The following is a 15,301-nucleotide window of genomic DNA, read 5'->3' as shown; positions in this document are numbered from 1 at the left end:
CTCTTACAAGTTCACTTAATTTCAACATAACAGAATAGACAATTTGGAGGAGGTGAGAGTGATGTGAATGCTTTCTAAAATATTAGGATTCTAAGATCTGAAGATTTTTTACTCCAGGAACATAAATCAAAGATTCCTAAACTTCGATAAACATTGAGTGTCTCTTTTCTCGAGGCAATTAATTAGTATGGCTGCCCAGACCATTCCAGGCTCCAAGATACTCCAAAATTTCATTTTGTAATTGGTGAAATCAATTTTTCATTGGTGAACACATTTCTAGAGCACATGTGTATATCTAAAGCATTTCAAAGAATAATACAATAGGTTTCTTCAAAAAAATTGACACACTGCATTTTATTGTCTATAGAATTAGAAAAATATAGATTATTCTATACTTATACTATGCTAATTAACTTTTCTAATCGCACTTGTCAAGTGTTGGAGGAAACACAAAACATGAAAACATTCAGAATTTCTATTTTAATATACTACTCTGTTTATGCCTGTCAGTTAAATGATGACATTTAAAACAGTCCAGTCTGAAAGAGAAAAAGAAAAAAGAAACACACACACACATAATTCATGGTAGCGAGGCCAATGATATCTATACTACAAAAGGTAGTATAACAAGTCAATTTAGGAATCTATAAAGTACTATCTTATATTTGCAGTAAATCCTATGATTACGGTTATTGTTTGGAGCACAATTTCTTGATGAATACCAATCCTGCTACCACTATTGCTAACACCTCCAGCATGACTACCATTTTGTTTTAAAAACTCTTTCATGTACTTCATATCAGACTGGACCCAGTAAGATAGGTAAGGCAAGTATGGAGTACCATCATTTCACAGATAGGATGACTAACCCTCACAGATATTCAGGTGGGCTGCATTATGACGTGGTACATCTACGTGGTTCCCACTGCGGGACTGATTCTTTAAATAGAAGTAAATTCAAAGTTCTAGTAACAATTTGTGAAACCACATCTCTAAGAACTTATTTAATATACGTATAACTAGCAGCACTTCTAGATGAAACTTCAGCTGCAAGTGTGAATCAATGATTAATTGATTGTTCAATTGTTCATTTATACTACCATAACTTAACTCTTACTTGCTTTTTTGTGTGTGTGTTTTTAGTACATCACATTTCTGATGGGTATAAACCCTTTGAAAGTTACTTCTTGTTTGTTTCTAATATTAGTAAATATCATTTCTTTAAAAATAGTTGAGATGGTTTAGCTTTTTAAGTACCTAAAATTTTTGCTGAGATGGACAAAAGGATTTTCTTTATTAACTTACAGTTCTTACTCCCTACTTGACTTTACGTGACTTCTGCTTTTGTCTGTAAGTTAGGCATATGTTAACTGTTATTTGTAGGCTGTCACAAAAAATTCCATTTCAGCTTTGGATCTTCTGCTACTTATGAACCATCTGAAACTTATTGGCTGCTTGTATAAAACATTTACTCTAGAATTTTCTTCACAAAAATGGCCAAACACGTGATGATTTTTTTTTCAAATTGTTCACAGTCTTAAATATTTTGACCATAAGCAAGATTCCAAATTCACAACAGTCCAGAAGCCCAGTAGATATGAACACTGAATTTCCAAACATTTGCCATGTGCCTCTATTTTTAACTTAACTTGTGCCATTGGTTTAGAGCCAGTTTTCATTGGAGATAGAAAGGAAAGTAGAAGGAAAGTGTCATGTAGAAGTTAGTTAAAATCAGGTATAAATTAACTCCCCTTGTAGTATATGATGCAAACAGAATTGAATAATAATCCAATTTTGAATATTAAATATTCTTTCAGATAGCTTAAGTGAAGAAAGAAATGTCTTTGGGGTCAATATATAGGTTATTCTCAAAAACAGCTACTTATGAAGTTCATTTAAAAAATAACTGATGAGACACTACATAGATTTTAGGCCTTTTTCTTAAGGCCTAAAATATAGCTTTTAGGTATTTTATAGGAAAAGCATTGTTTCTATCTATAAGTTTTTGGTTTTGTTATTACTTTTATTGGCATATCAAAATATACATGTTACTAGGGTTTTCCCTTACTTGTATTCATCCATCTTTAAATGCTTTATAAAGTTACTTAAAACAGCTGGTTTTCACCTAAGTTTCATGGATTCCAGAAAGTATTTGGATGTATAAGATATCTACCAAACCTAAGATTTTAAGCAACATATTGTGCATATGTGTGTGCAGTTCTCCGATCCCATTCAGGTATTCAGACCTAAAGAAACACTATGTAAGAAACACGAAAAATGCTTAAAAAGCAATACATTAAAACTTTAAAGTAACTGCCCTCCAGCAAGTGAAAGTTACTTCTAGATTTATAAATCTAAAAAAGGAAAAAAAAATCTTAAAGAATCCACATGAGGACATTTGAAAATGATTGAATGAATACTGTAGAGTCTACATGAATAAAATTCAGAAACCAAAGTATACTCAGAGTATTTCTTGAATAAGTTTTCACACTTTTATGAATGAGCAATAAGTATGTCCCAGTCTTTTGGTTTCTGTTGTTTCCAAGACAAGACCTTTTGTACTGTATCAGCCCATCTACAGAGGGTTGTGTGGAAGCAAATATTTAAAGGTGTGTGACTGTACCCTTTACACCTTTACAATTAGGATCTGGTTCAATGTCTAAAACTGTGTTCAGTACAGATTGAGATCATGGTATAGTATATGCCAACTTTCCATAGTGAGGAAGTACTCTCCCTCTTTCTGGCCAAATTCTTTTTTTCCCCATTTTAACTTTCCAAAGTGCCTTGCTTAGCAGATGTACTTTTGTAATTTCTTCTGGATTTTCTCTGAACATTAGTTGTTTGAATTTTGGCTGATGATTGGACATGTCTTAAAATTATTTCAATGTAATAATCTATAAACTGAAGACAATTTCAGTTGTTTCCAGTGAAGTAGGTCACTCAGTAAGATTTACTTATTTTTCTGGAATCTAACACTTTAATATTTTGTAACATAGGAACACATAAACAGACACAATGAAAGAATATCTCCTTAGTATCTGCTCTGTTAATGGAAACTTTTCTCTTTGGGGAATACATTTGTACTCACCATAGCCATGTGTTTCTGATTATCTCCTGTTGATGCTCTATAAGGAGAATTCTGTTCCTTTGTTGCTTGACTATTCGTTCTCCATTTCTTCTTGGTTTCATTCTCCTTCAATGACTGTTTTTTACAACTACTCTTCCCAGTATCCACCCATAACCCAATGCAAATAAATGAATGTTTCCATTACAGATATGTTTGTCTGTGTTTCTAATAATGCATAATATATTTACCATCTGAAAATTTCTAAAAATCACTTGTTTAGGCCAGGTTTTCTAGAAATAGAACCCAAGGTGAACATTTAATGCTGACATTTTATTGGATGGTGCAATCCCAGGACGCAGGAATTGGGGAAAAAAGGAAAGAAGGAGGCAAACACCAAAGGATGCATTATTGGGAGACATTTCCAGAGAGGCTACATTAAACTATTGCATCTCAGAACAGGCACTTGGTGAAGGAGGCAAGAAAGGCCAGCAGTTTATTTCCTGGCTTTCCCCTTCTTCTGTCTTTCGTTAGTTCGAGTCTGTCCCATGCTACTTCCAAGTAGTGTTACCTGAACTCTCTGGGCAGCCATTGGGGAGCCAGGGCCTCGGTGGGTGTAGTCCTGCACTGGCAAAGGTGAGCTGGTCCCTGCTTCTCAGTCAGTCGTGTGTAGCACAGGAACTCCCAGGTGGCGGAGGTGGTGAAAACAGTGCCCACCACTTACCACAACCATGGCATGAATAATGCCCACTGGAGGGGTATGTGCGGTGAGGCAATCTAATGTCTGATACAGTAGTTCTGCTAATTTTGCTTTCTAAAACCCACAGAAAATGTCAAAATGTGCTCTTGGTCTTGAGAAATGACATTGGTTTCTTTAAGCAATATGCTACTCAAAGTCAGATCTGCTTATCTGTGGGCAAGGTCTCCAGTTTGGGCTGAACCATTTTTTTTTTGAAGTCCATCATTTTATTTTATTAAAATGTATTGGGGTGACAGTGGTCAACAAAACTACATAGGTTTCAAGTGCACAATTCTATAATACATCATCTATGTATTGCATTAAGTTTGAGATGCTGGGGTTAATGGCATGCTATAGCTGGAGGTGTGAGGAGATGAGTTGAGGTGGGAGCAGTAGGGGAAAGAGGTTAAGAACGTCTTAAATAAACAAAATATATATATATGTATGTATTTACTGTCTACATAGAATATATACTCTTTAAGAGCAGGGACTTTATTTCACTTACTGCTGCATCCTTACTACCTTACTTCATTGCTCACTATGTGTCAACATAGTATCTGACACATAGTGAGCACTGAATAGATATCTAGTCAATGAAACAATAAATAATCGAGTCATGAATTTAAGGGTCAGAGAAGGCCTACTTTGGAGCAGAGGCCAGGAAATGAATGCGAGGAACAACTTCCCTTTCATTTCATTTTTCCTCTTTGCTGCACTGTCAGTTTCTCCACTTCATCTCTTTCCTGTGCCAGGACCTTGAGCGCCTGCTGTACCATTTCTTGCCCTTCTGGTTAATGCTAATCATCCTGCCACTTTGCTACATTGAATCTGCTTCATCAGGTATCATCTCTCTCTCCTGCTTTCTCCAGCTCATTTGTCTTGTTGGGATCTTTATCCCTGTAAATATTGTCAAGAATCTACCATATTAAAACATACAAACAAACGAAACACAGCATCATTTCCCAACTATTTCTACTTCCCATCTCTCTTGGCTTGTTATCATCGTCTCACTGCTCTTTCTATCAAGCAATTTCCATTTTTTAACAGATTGATTGTACTAGAACTGAGTTTTTCCTCTTATGTGATTGGATATGTTCACCAGATTTGAAGGTAAAGATGTTTAAATTATGCCAGTGACATCTAAATATAGGGGTCTATGTATAGAAGGTTCTCAGATGTTGCCAGCATGTGAACAGGTACGCAACGTTCATATTAGTTGGGCTTCCTGACGAGCACTTAATTAAAGCCCGTGGATATCTCTGAGATAGTTGATTAGAGCTGCGTTAAATTTTTATAATGAAAGATGCACATGGGTGAAAAGTTATTCATACGGAGAGCATTTTAAACAAATTCAAATTTGTTTACATTGCATAGATTTTATTGCATAGATTTTAATGAAGCTTTGATGGTGCTCATATTTAAGCAAGATTTATTAACTTTCCTATAAATCAAAGAATCAGTTCAGTGGTGTCATTCTCTCTGTGTGTGTGGTTTTTTTTCAAGATAGTGGCAACGGCTTCTGCTTCTTTCTCTGTTTCTTGTTCTAATGGAATTAGAAACTCACATGAAATAACCCCCCCGAAATGGAAACCACTATGTACACTGACATTATTATAAAAAATGCTTCCTGTTGTCGACTTTGAATGTGTGGCCTGTTGGGGTGAAAGAAATGTTTTGGTTTCATTTTTCCCTTTGGTTTCCTTTGGATATTTTTTCTAGGAAGCCATTCTAACTGCAAGGATGAGCTCATGTTCTAAAAGTGGATTTATGTTCTCTAACAAAAACTATACCAAAGTTGGAAATTTGCAAGGTAAACAGTACTTTGTCAGCTTTTGTGCTTTGCAGGGACTTGTTCAAAACATAAAACAAAACACCTTGACCTATCATGTACAGGGTTAAAAAAGAAATATAATGATAAAAGATGAATTGAGTCTCTGCGGTATATAAGGATCTTAATGAAATTTTTTTCTATTAAATTCACCAATGGAGGCTTATGATCCAAACTAGTAGATGAACAAATAATTCTTATTAAGAAGAGCACACGGGTTTAGAATTACAGAATTGGCCTGATCACGTGTTCTGAAATATAATTACATTTGTCACCTCTAATCCTCACTTGGGGACTCTTAACTGTACTCCACCTCCCCCTACCCTCCCTCCCCAGTTGGCTTATACTACATGCCAGTCAGAGCAACTTGCTAAGGGGAGCTCTGGGACTGCGTATTGCCGGTGGGAGTACACCTGTCTCCAGCAAGGCTTCTAACATCAAACATGTTAAGTGTACTGAATAAGAAGTCTAATAGACCATACAGACGTACGCTGTAGACAAACATGGGCTTCAGGACACATCAGCTCATGTTCCTACTGTGTTATTTACTAGCTATAGGACCTTGGCAAATTATACCTGGATTTCTGAACTCTCGATTTCTCCCTGGAAAAATGGAGCTAATTACACCCTGCTTATGAGAACTGAATATGGGTCTGAAAACACCAAGCATGGTGGCATTCAGTAAGTGTTTGTGTCTTTCCAAGCCCCTGAGAAGCTCGGTGTAAATTCTAGCCTCAAAAGCAGACACTTTAAATGGCTTATATCAGATTTGTTTCAAGATTGCACGTGGCGTACATAGTTTTGATTCTCAGCTGATGTGTTTTCTTCGTTATATTTTGCTCAGGCAGATGTTTAAGTCAGCGTGTCCTATGCTAGCAGTCTTCAGTTTCTTTTCTGTTTGAAACATCTAAATGCAATCAAATGCAGGCGCATTCCATTGGTATTTCCAGGGCTGTGCCTGATACTTCCTTCCTCTCTCGCTCAGTAAAGGGTGACTAAAAGTAGTGGGAATGTGGCACATCTTCCCTGATTATACACTGTAAATTATTTACAAATTTGATTATAATTCTTTTCGTAGCTAATTTCTTACAACACATCTCCCAGCTGATCTTGACAAATAGAAGCTGGTATCTTCTGCCCTAAATATATTCTGACTATGCTGAAGAGGGATCTGGGAAAAAGTGGCCAATTCAGGATGGGAGTCAGGCAAGGGACAAAGCCCGACGATAGTGAATAACCCACCTGTGGGGAGAAAAATAGAATTTATTTAAAGAGTAATATTTCTCCAGGGTCATGGTGTTTCTTATTTATTTTGACATAAGAAATGTGGATACCATTGTGGTGCTGGTACAGACTTTTGTAAACCTTCTGAACCACCAGTCAAATGTCCGTGTATCTGACGCAGAGTCTGCAGTTCCCTACTCACTCTCTCCAGGCAAAAGGGGACACAGTTCCAATGCTGAACAGTTGAGTGACCATGAACAAGTGATTACTTTGGGCTTCATTTTCCTAGACTGTGGCATAGGGATGGAAATGTCTGTTGCAGAAATGTTATGGGATCAAATTATGAGTGCTTTGGAAAACACTGAGATTATGAAAGGTAGCGGAATAAGCACTATTACACCTGCTAAAAACTAAACAGACATATTAACATTTTTAGGAGTTTATTTGAACAAAAATCTATTCAAATCAACCAGCACCAAACCAGAAATATTTAGGAACCCAGCACTGGCAGGAGATCGGGAGTGACTTTTATAAAGACAAGGCAGAAGCAAAGCTAGGATTTATTGATTGGCTATAGCCTAAAGTCTTAATTGATTGTGATTAGTTGTCCTTAAGTTTTGATTTCATAACCTTGAGGCATTTATAGGCTTAGATTTTGGGTTGCTTATGTAGACCTCCAGGGCATTAGAGCCCCCTTAGTCTCATGGCCTCCTTGTTCAATTAATTTCAGAAATCCCACAGGCTAATGTCATGAAAATATTCTCATTTTCACCTATTGAGGGAAAATAATTCATATAAGCAACATAAATGTGAGTACCAGGAATAACCTTTTTTCATTAAAAAATTATAGTATAGTGTGCTATTCAAATGTCAAGTTATACATTTATGTTTCAAAATGCCACTAGTGTCCAAAATTGTGCCATCACAATTGAGTTTCCTCATGATGTTTTACTGTTTCTTTAACAAGCAATAGGAAATGTAATAGCATTCCAATAGTTTCAGCTCTCAGCCTAGTTCTTCCCCAGTGGAAAATCTAGCATAAATTTAGCCATAGTGCACCAAATACTTCAGGAAAAATGGAACAGGAAATTAACTTTTCTGCAGCACTGCAGGAACTACCTGACCTTAGAAAAATATCAACCAGAAAGTCGTCTTTCATATTGAGCAGCAAACCTTCCCTTACTGGACACACCCAGAGGGCAGAAGTGATTTCTAATGGGCTTTTCCTCACTTATCTTCTTCTTCTTTTTTTTTTTTCCTGAGTAAACTGTGAAAACATTAATAACACCTTTGAAGCTTCCTACACACAAGCCAAACCTATTTATCCATGTATTTTACTGCTACATAAGCAATTTTAAAAGTAGATAGATTTGAGACAGAGTTCATTTTTCTTTTTGGTGGAAGAGTCAAAAAGGTTAAGGGGAAAGGAGATAAGCTGATTCTTCTTCTCTTAAAGAAGCAATGGTGATCGAGTTTACACAATGCCTGGCACGTAACAGGTTGAAGTAATGGATGAATGGGATCTAGTATAATTCATGCTGTGTGTCCATGTGTAGAACTCCCTATGGTGGTCAGCAGTCCTTAAATTCTTCTTTTGTATTTCCAATTGAATTCTTAAACTCTGATCCCCCCCGCCCAACCCCGTATTCAGTTCCTTCCCCATTTACAAGGCATCCTCGCCTCCTGCTTTCCTGGGAAGATCAAAGCATTCTGATGCCTTAGAAGAGATGGTTTCTTCTTTAGGCCTGGCCTCTGAGACCTTCTGCTGCATCTTTAAGAAGGGAACTGGACCTCTAGGAAGGGAACTCATTTTGCTAGCCAGTCACAAAAGGAAGCCGAATGCTGGTCTGCGACACAGTTCATTAGAATTTAGGGAGTTGTAAATTTAATAATAATATTAAATGAAGTCTTATTCTTTTCTCTAGAGATAGTGCTTCTGTTGGGTATTATTATATATTGTCATGCTGCCAATTTTTGATTTTTAAAGCAAAAAGTTGGCCCTCACAAACATAAACGTTCTAGATTGAGTGTGTAGTTTGGAGAACTCTAAGATAGAGTTAGACAAGGATATGTAAGGTTGTGTTACACTGTGTTGGTGTGTTGGTGACCTGTCAACAGGAGCAGGATGCGGGTAGACTGGGTGGAGGCTTCTAGAAGGGAAGCAGGGAAAGAGGGCCCTTAGGGTTACCCAGGGTAGTCATCGAGGAGAACCTCGGTTGTATATTAGCACCGGCCAGTGGGACAAGATGCGGAAGCCATGCAAAGTGAACAGCCCCAAGGGTGCTCAGAGTAAGCAAGAAAACAGAGTCAGTGCTGAGGAGTAAATGTGTCCTTAAGAAAACTTAGTGTACGAATCTGATACAAGGCAGGATGCTTCTTTTGTGCAGTGTGGTGCCTGAGTATTTCACCCTCACGCCCCCATTCTTCTTAAGACTTTGACCCCCACATGGGTAGGATGAGCCATAGTTTCTCTGGTTTGGTGAGATGTGTGCCTTCACCCTGAAGTCTTTCATTCAGAACTGGAGCTGATCTTTGCTGCCCTGGAGATGTGGGGCTACCTGCATGGAGTGCGTTGCTTTCATCCTTAACCATCTGTGCAGTTCTGGGGACACTGGATTGCTGGGGAGAATCCAGATGAACTTGTTGGTACAGGGATGTGAAAGCTGAGGGCGGAAGACAGGGGCCGGAGGTGCTGTGTACCTGGGATGGGCAATATTAGCCACATGAAGTAGGTTCAGGAACCTGTCCTCTCCCAGAGGGGATGACTGTGGTGACTGGATAGGCAGTGGAGGGCAAATCTTATTCCCAATTCAGTGCCTGAATTCCACACTTATATCTGCAGTTGTTTTATTAGGCCGGGCACTGTCCCGAGTAGGGCGTGTTTGCTGTGGTGCTGAAAGAGGTTCCAGGCTGGCCACACAGAGTCTTTCATGGTGGCCGCCTGCAGAAGCCTGGGGTTGTGTGTGTGCAGTGGTGAGACGCAGAGAAGACTGCAGGGCTGGAAGGAAAGCTAAAGTCTTAACTGGGCCGGAGGGTGATGGCAGGAAGAGTAGCAGGTGTTGTAGTAGGGAAAGCGGAGAGGAGAGAATGAGGATTGAAATGGAGAAGGAAAATGGGAGTTCAGGAATTTAGTGAGCAAATACTATTGAATTTCATAAGACTAGACAGTGGAGATTGTATTTTTTAAGCCAAAAAGAGGGAATGTAATGTGATAAAAGGCTTTTTATATCTTCAGTGTGAATATTTTTATAGAACATTATAACAGAGCATACAATTAAATCATATTTAGTTGTGCAATCATTATAGCAAAGCTGTCTAATTTCATCTAGCAGCCACATCTAAGAAATATGTTCATTATATATATGCTGTCAATGGCCATATATTTTTTTCATAATATTTTTGCTCTAACACTGGGTTTTTATCAGAGAAGCACAGTGGAAATGGTGGTCCATTGATTATTTTTAAATACTTTAATATCCCTGATACATAAACACTTCCTTTTTCAGATTCCATATGTAATTTGACGGAATCTGTATAAAATCATATGATTCAATTTTTTAAGGGTTTTATTTTGTTCAATTAATTAAACAAGTAGGCCATAAGACTAAAGTGGCTCTAATGCGATGGAAGCCTTTGTAAGCAACCCCAAAGCTAAGCCTGTAAGCGCTCAAAGGGGATAGCCAATCAGTTTCCTTTCTTTGCTTCCATACATTCTCTATATAAGTCTTTCCCCTGGTTCCTCTAGGGGGCTGGGGTGGGGTGAGCACTCCTAACCACTTGCAGTTTGGCACCACCCCATTTTTCAAATTGATTTTTGCTCAAGTAAACTTAAACTTTTTAATACACCTCAGTTTATCTTTTAACAATTTAAAATGTTTTAGATTGTCAAGAGTTTCTTTTATAAAATAAATGCTTTGAGAGATATTTAAATGTTCCTTACTTTTATGAGTGGCTATACATTTTCTTTTTAAATTTTTATTAAAAAATATAGCTACCATACATTACATCAGTTTCAGGTGAACACCACAGTTCTTCAACATTTAAGTACCTAATGACATGATCACCATAAGTCCAGCCACCATCTGACACCGTCCAGCTATCATAATGTTATCGACGATATTCCCCATGCTGTACATTATATCCCCATGACTTATTTGTTTTACACCTGGAACTTTAGATATCTTATTTCCCTGCACCTTCCCATTTTTAATTTTTCAATTACAGTTAAAATTCAATATTATTTTGTATTAATTTCAGGTGTACAGCCTTGTGGTTAGACATTTGTATAATTTAAGAAGTGATCCCCCGACTGATTTAGTACTCACTTGGCACTATACACAGGTATTACCATATTATTGACTATATTCTCTGTGCTTTACATCCCCATGACTATTTTGTAACAACCAATTTGTTCTTCTTAATTCCTTCCCCTTTTTCACCCACCTCCTCAACACCCTCCCATCTGGCAACCATCAAAATGTTCTTTGTATCTATGAATGTGTTTCTGTTTGTTTTGTTCTTTAGATTCCACATATAAGTGAAATTATATGACCTCTGTCTTTCTCTGTCTGACATAACCACTCACCACAATACCCTCCAGGTCCATCCAGGCCACCACAGATGTCAAGAACCCATTCCCTTCCATGGTTGAGCAATATTCCATTGTATACAAGTATATGTATCACCCCTTTTATCCATTCATCCATCGAAGGACACCAAGGCTACCTCCACATCTTGGCTGTTATAAACAATGTTGCAATAAACATATGGATATGCATGTCTCCTCAAATTAGAATTTTGGGTTTCTTCAGATAAATACCCAGAGGTGGGATTACTGGGTCCTTCTTTATCTCATGTTATAGTCAGTGTTTTAAAGTCTATTTTGTCTGGTATAACTATTGCTACCGCAGCTTTTTATTTTCATTTTTTTCCATTTTCATGAAATAACATTTTTCATCCCCTTACTTTCAGTCTGTGTGTATCTTTCAATCTGAAGTGAGTCTCTTGTAGGCAGCATATGTAAGGATTTTGTTTTCTTATCCATTCAGCCACCCTATGTCTTTTAATTGGAGCATTGAAAGTGATTGTTGATAGATATGTAGTTATTGTCATTTTATTATTCATATTTTTCATTTTTAAAATTTTTTTAAGTTTTTTTTTTTTTTTTTTTTTTGGTCTTAAAGAAGTCCCTCTAAGATTCCTAGTAATACTGGTTTGGTGGTGATGAGCTCCTTTAGCTTTTTCTTGTCTGGGAAGCTCTTTATCTGTCTTTCAATTTTAAATGATAGCCTTGCTTGGTAGAATAACCTTGGTTGTAGATCCTTGCTTTTCATCACATTGAATATTTCCTGCCAATCCCTTCTGGCCTGCAAAGTTTCTGTTGAGAGATCAGTTGATCTTATCGGAACTCCCGTATAAGATACTTGTGGGGGCAGAGCCCAGAAAGTAGTTTGCAGGCTCTCGGCCTCACGTGGAGGGGTGCTGGCTCGGGTGGTGGATGGCCGTCAGCTGTGGCTGATTGGCCGTCAGCTGTGGCCATTGAGCCATTGGCCACTAATATAACTGCTGCGGCTAGGAAGGAGAGCCAAGGAGAGTGGAGGAGAGTTGTCGGTCGGTTGTCGGTCGGTTGCAGACAGAACGTGCAGCAGGTCGCTTGTCCAGTGAACCCAGCCTCTGGTGAGACCGTAGTAGTGTGGCTCCCCTGCCTATGGCTCCGTGGGTGTTCCTTTTTGGCCTCGCCATGTCCTGCGTTCTTGTGTGGGGAGCGGGAGCAGAGACCCCGCAGGCCGCCTCGCGCGACAATACTAGTTGCCTTTCTCTTGCTGCTTTTAGTATTCTCTCTTTGTCTTTAACTTTTACCATTTTAATTATAATGTATCTCAGTGTGGGCCTGTTTTGGTTTATCTTGTTTAGGACTCTCTGTGCTTCCTGTATGTCTATTTCCTTCTCCAGGTTAGGAAAGTTTTCAGTCAGTATTTCTTCAAATAGGTTCTCAATCCCTTGTTTTCCCTCTTCTCCTTCTGGTACCTCTATGGTGCGAATGTTGTTATTATGCTTGAGGTTGTCCCAGAGGTCTCTTAAACTATCCTCATTTAAAAAAAATTAGTTTCAGGTGTACAAAGCAACATAATAGTTAGACATTTACACCCCTCACAAAGTGATAACCTCCCCAAGTCTACTACCCCTCTGACATCGTACATAGCTATTACTATACCATTGACTATATTCCCTGTGCTGTGCTTTATATCCCGTGAATACACACAGACGGTGCCAAAAAAATGTATACACATTTTAAGAAAGGAAAAACCTGTATTAAAATTACACTGATGGTAACCAGTTTGAGCACCTCTTGTAATTGCAGAAGTCAAACGTGACTTGTATTCATCTTTTGTTATCGGTATATATTGAGTATGACAATTTTGATACAGTTTTTCCTTTCTTAAAATGTGTATATATTTTTTGGCACCCTCTCAGTGTGTGTGTCTGTCTGTGTGTGTGTGTGTGTGTGTGTGTGTGTGTGTGTGTTTATAGTTGACTTTCAATATTATTCTACTTCAACTTCAGTTGTATAGCGTATTGTCAGGCATCTACACAGTCTATGAAGTGATCCCCCTGATAAGTCCAGTGCCCATCTGACACCTTAGATAATCCTTACAACATTATTGATGACATTCCCCACACTGTATTGCACATCCCTGTGACTATATTGTGACCACTAATTTGTATTTTCTAATTCCTTCACCTTCTCCCCCATCCTCACACCCCTCCCATCTAGCAACCATCAGTTTGTTCTCTATATTTCTGAATCTATTTCTGTTTTGTTTGTTCATTTATTTTGTTCTTCAGATTCCACATGTAAGTGAGATCATATGGTATTTGTCTTTCTCAGTCTGACTTATTTCACTTAGCATAATATTCTTTAGGCCCATCCATGTTGTTGCAAATGATAAGATTTAATTCTTTTTTACGGCCAAGTAATATTCCATTGTATAAATGTCATAGTTTCTTTATCCAATCATCTATCGATGGGCATTTTGGTTGTTTCCATATCTTCGCTATTGGGACTAGTGCTGCAATAAACATAGCGGTGCATGTATTTTTTCAAATTAGTGTTTTGGACTTCTTTGGATAGATATGTAGGCGTGAAATTGCTGGGTCATAAGGTAGTTCCATTTTCAATTTTTTGAAGAACCTCCATACTGTTTTCCATAGTCGCTGCACAAATCTGCAATCCCACCAACAGTGCATGAGGGTTCCCCTTTCTCCACATCCTCACCAACACTTGTTGTTTGTTGATTTATTGGTGATGGCCATTCTGATGGGTGTGAGCTGGTGTCTCAATGTAGTTTTTATTTGCATTTCTCTAATGATTAGTGATGTTGAGCATGTTTTCTTATGTCTGCCTGTTGGCCATCTGTATGTCCTCTTTAGAGAAATGTCTCTTATGTCCTCTGCCCATTTTAAAAATTGGGTTGTTTGTTTTTTTGGTGTTGAGTTGAATGAGGTTTTTTTTTTTTTTTTTAATAAATTTTGTGTATTAACCCCTTGTCAGATATATCATTGGCAAATATCTTCTTCCATTCAGTAAGATGTCTTTTTGTTTTATTGATGGTTTTTTTTGCTGTGAAAAATCTTTTTTAGTTTGATGTAGTCCCACATGTTTATTTTTTCTTTTGCTTCCCTTGCCTCAGGGGATATATCAATAAAAATCTTACTCCAGGTAATGTCTGAGAGTTTACTCCCTGTAGTTTCTTCTAGGAGTTTTATGATTTGGGGTCTTACATTTAAGTCTTTAATCCACTTTGAATTTATTCTTGTATATGGAATAAGAAGGTGGTCCAGTTTTCTTTTTTTCCATGTATCTGTCCAGTTTTCCCAGCACCATTTATTAAATAGATTGTCTTTCCCCCAATGTATATTTTTATTTTATTTGTCATAGATTAAATGACTATATAGGTATGGCTTTATTTATGGGCTCTCTATTCTGTTCCATTGATCTATGTGTCTGTCTTTATGCCAGTGCTGTTTTGATTACTGTAGACTTGTAGTATGATTTGATGTCAGGTAGTGTGATACCTCCCACTTTGTTCTTATTTTTCAATATAAATTTTGGTTCAATGTGAAAAAAATGGTTCCATATAAATTTTAGGATTATTTGTTCTAGTGTTGTGAAAAATGTTGTTGGTAATTTGATAGGGATTGCGTTGAATCTATATATTAGGTAGTATGGATATTTTAACTATATTAATTCTTCCTATCCATGGCATATATGTCTATTTCCTTTGCCAGGTTAAGAAAGTTTTCAGTCATTATTTCTTCAAATAGGTTCTCAATCCTTTGCTTTCTCGCTTCTCTTTCTGGTATCCATATGCTGCAGATGTTGTTATGCTAGCAGTTGTCCCAGAGGTCTCTTGAATTATCCTCATTTTTTTTAAATTCATTTTTC

General features: G+C 37.6%; 1 protein-coding gene across 2 annotated transcripts in view; it reads left to right on the top strand.

Moving 5' to 3' along the window:
* CPED1 (cadherin like and PC-esterase domain containing 1) overlaps positions 1-15,301 on the top strand; it is a 250,109-nt gene that overhangs the window by 1,364 nt on the left and 233,444 nt on the right. The gene's annotated exons all lie outside the window — the stretch shown is intronic.

Source organism: Rhinolophus sinicus, linkage group LG11, assembly GCF_036562045.2.
Source record: "Rhinolophus sinicus isolate RSC01 linkage group LG11, ASM3656204v1, whole genome shotgun sequence".
NCBI lineage: Eukaryota > Metazoa > Chordata > Mammalia > Chiroptera > Rhinolophidae > Rhinolophus > Rhinolophus sinicus.
Note: the sequence above shows the minus strand (reverse complement) of the source record. Positions and strands in the feature narration are given on the sequence as shown.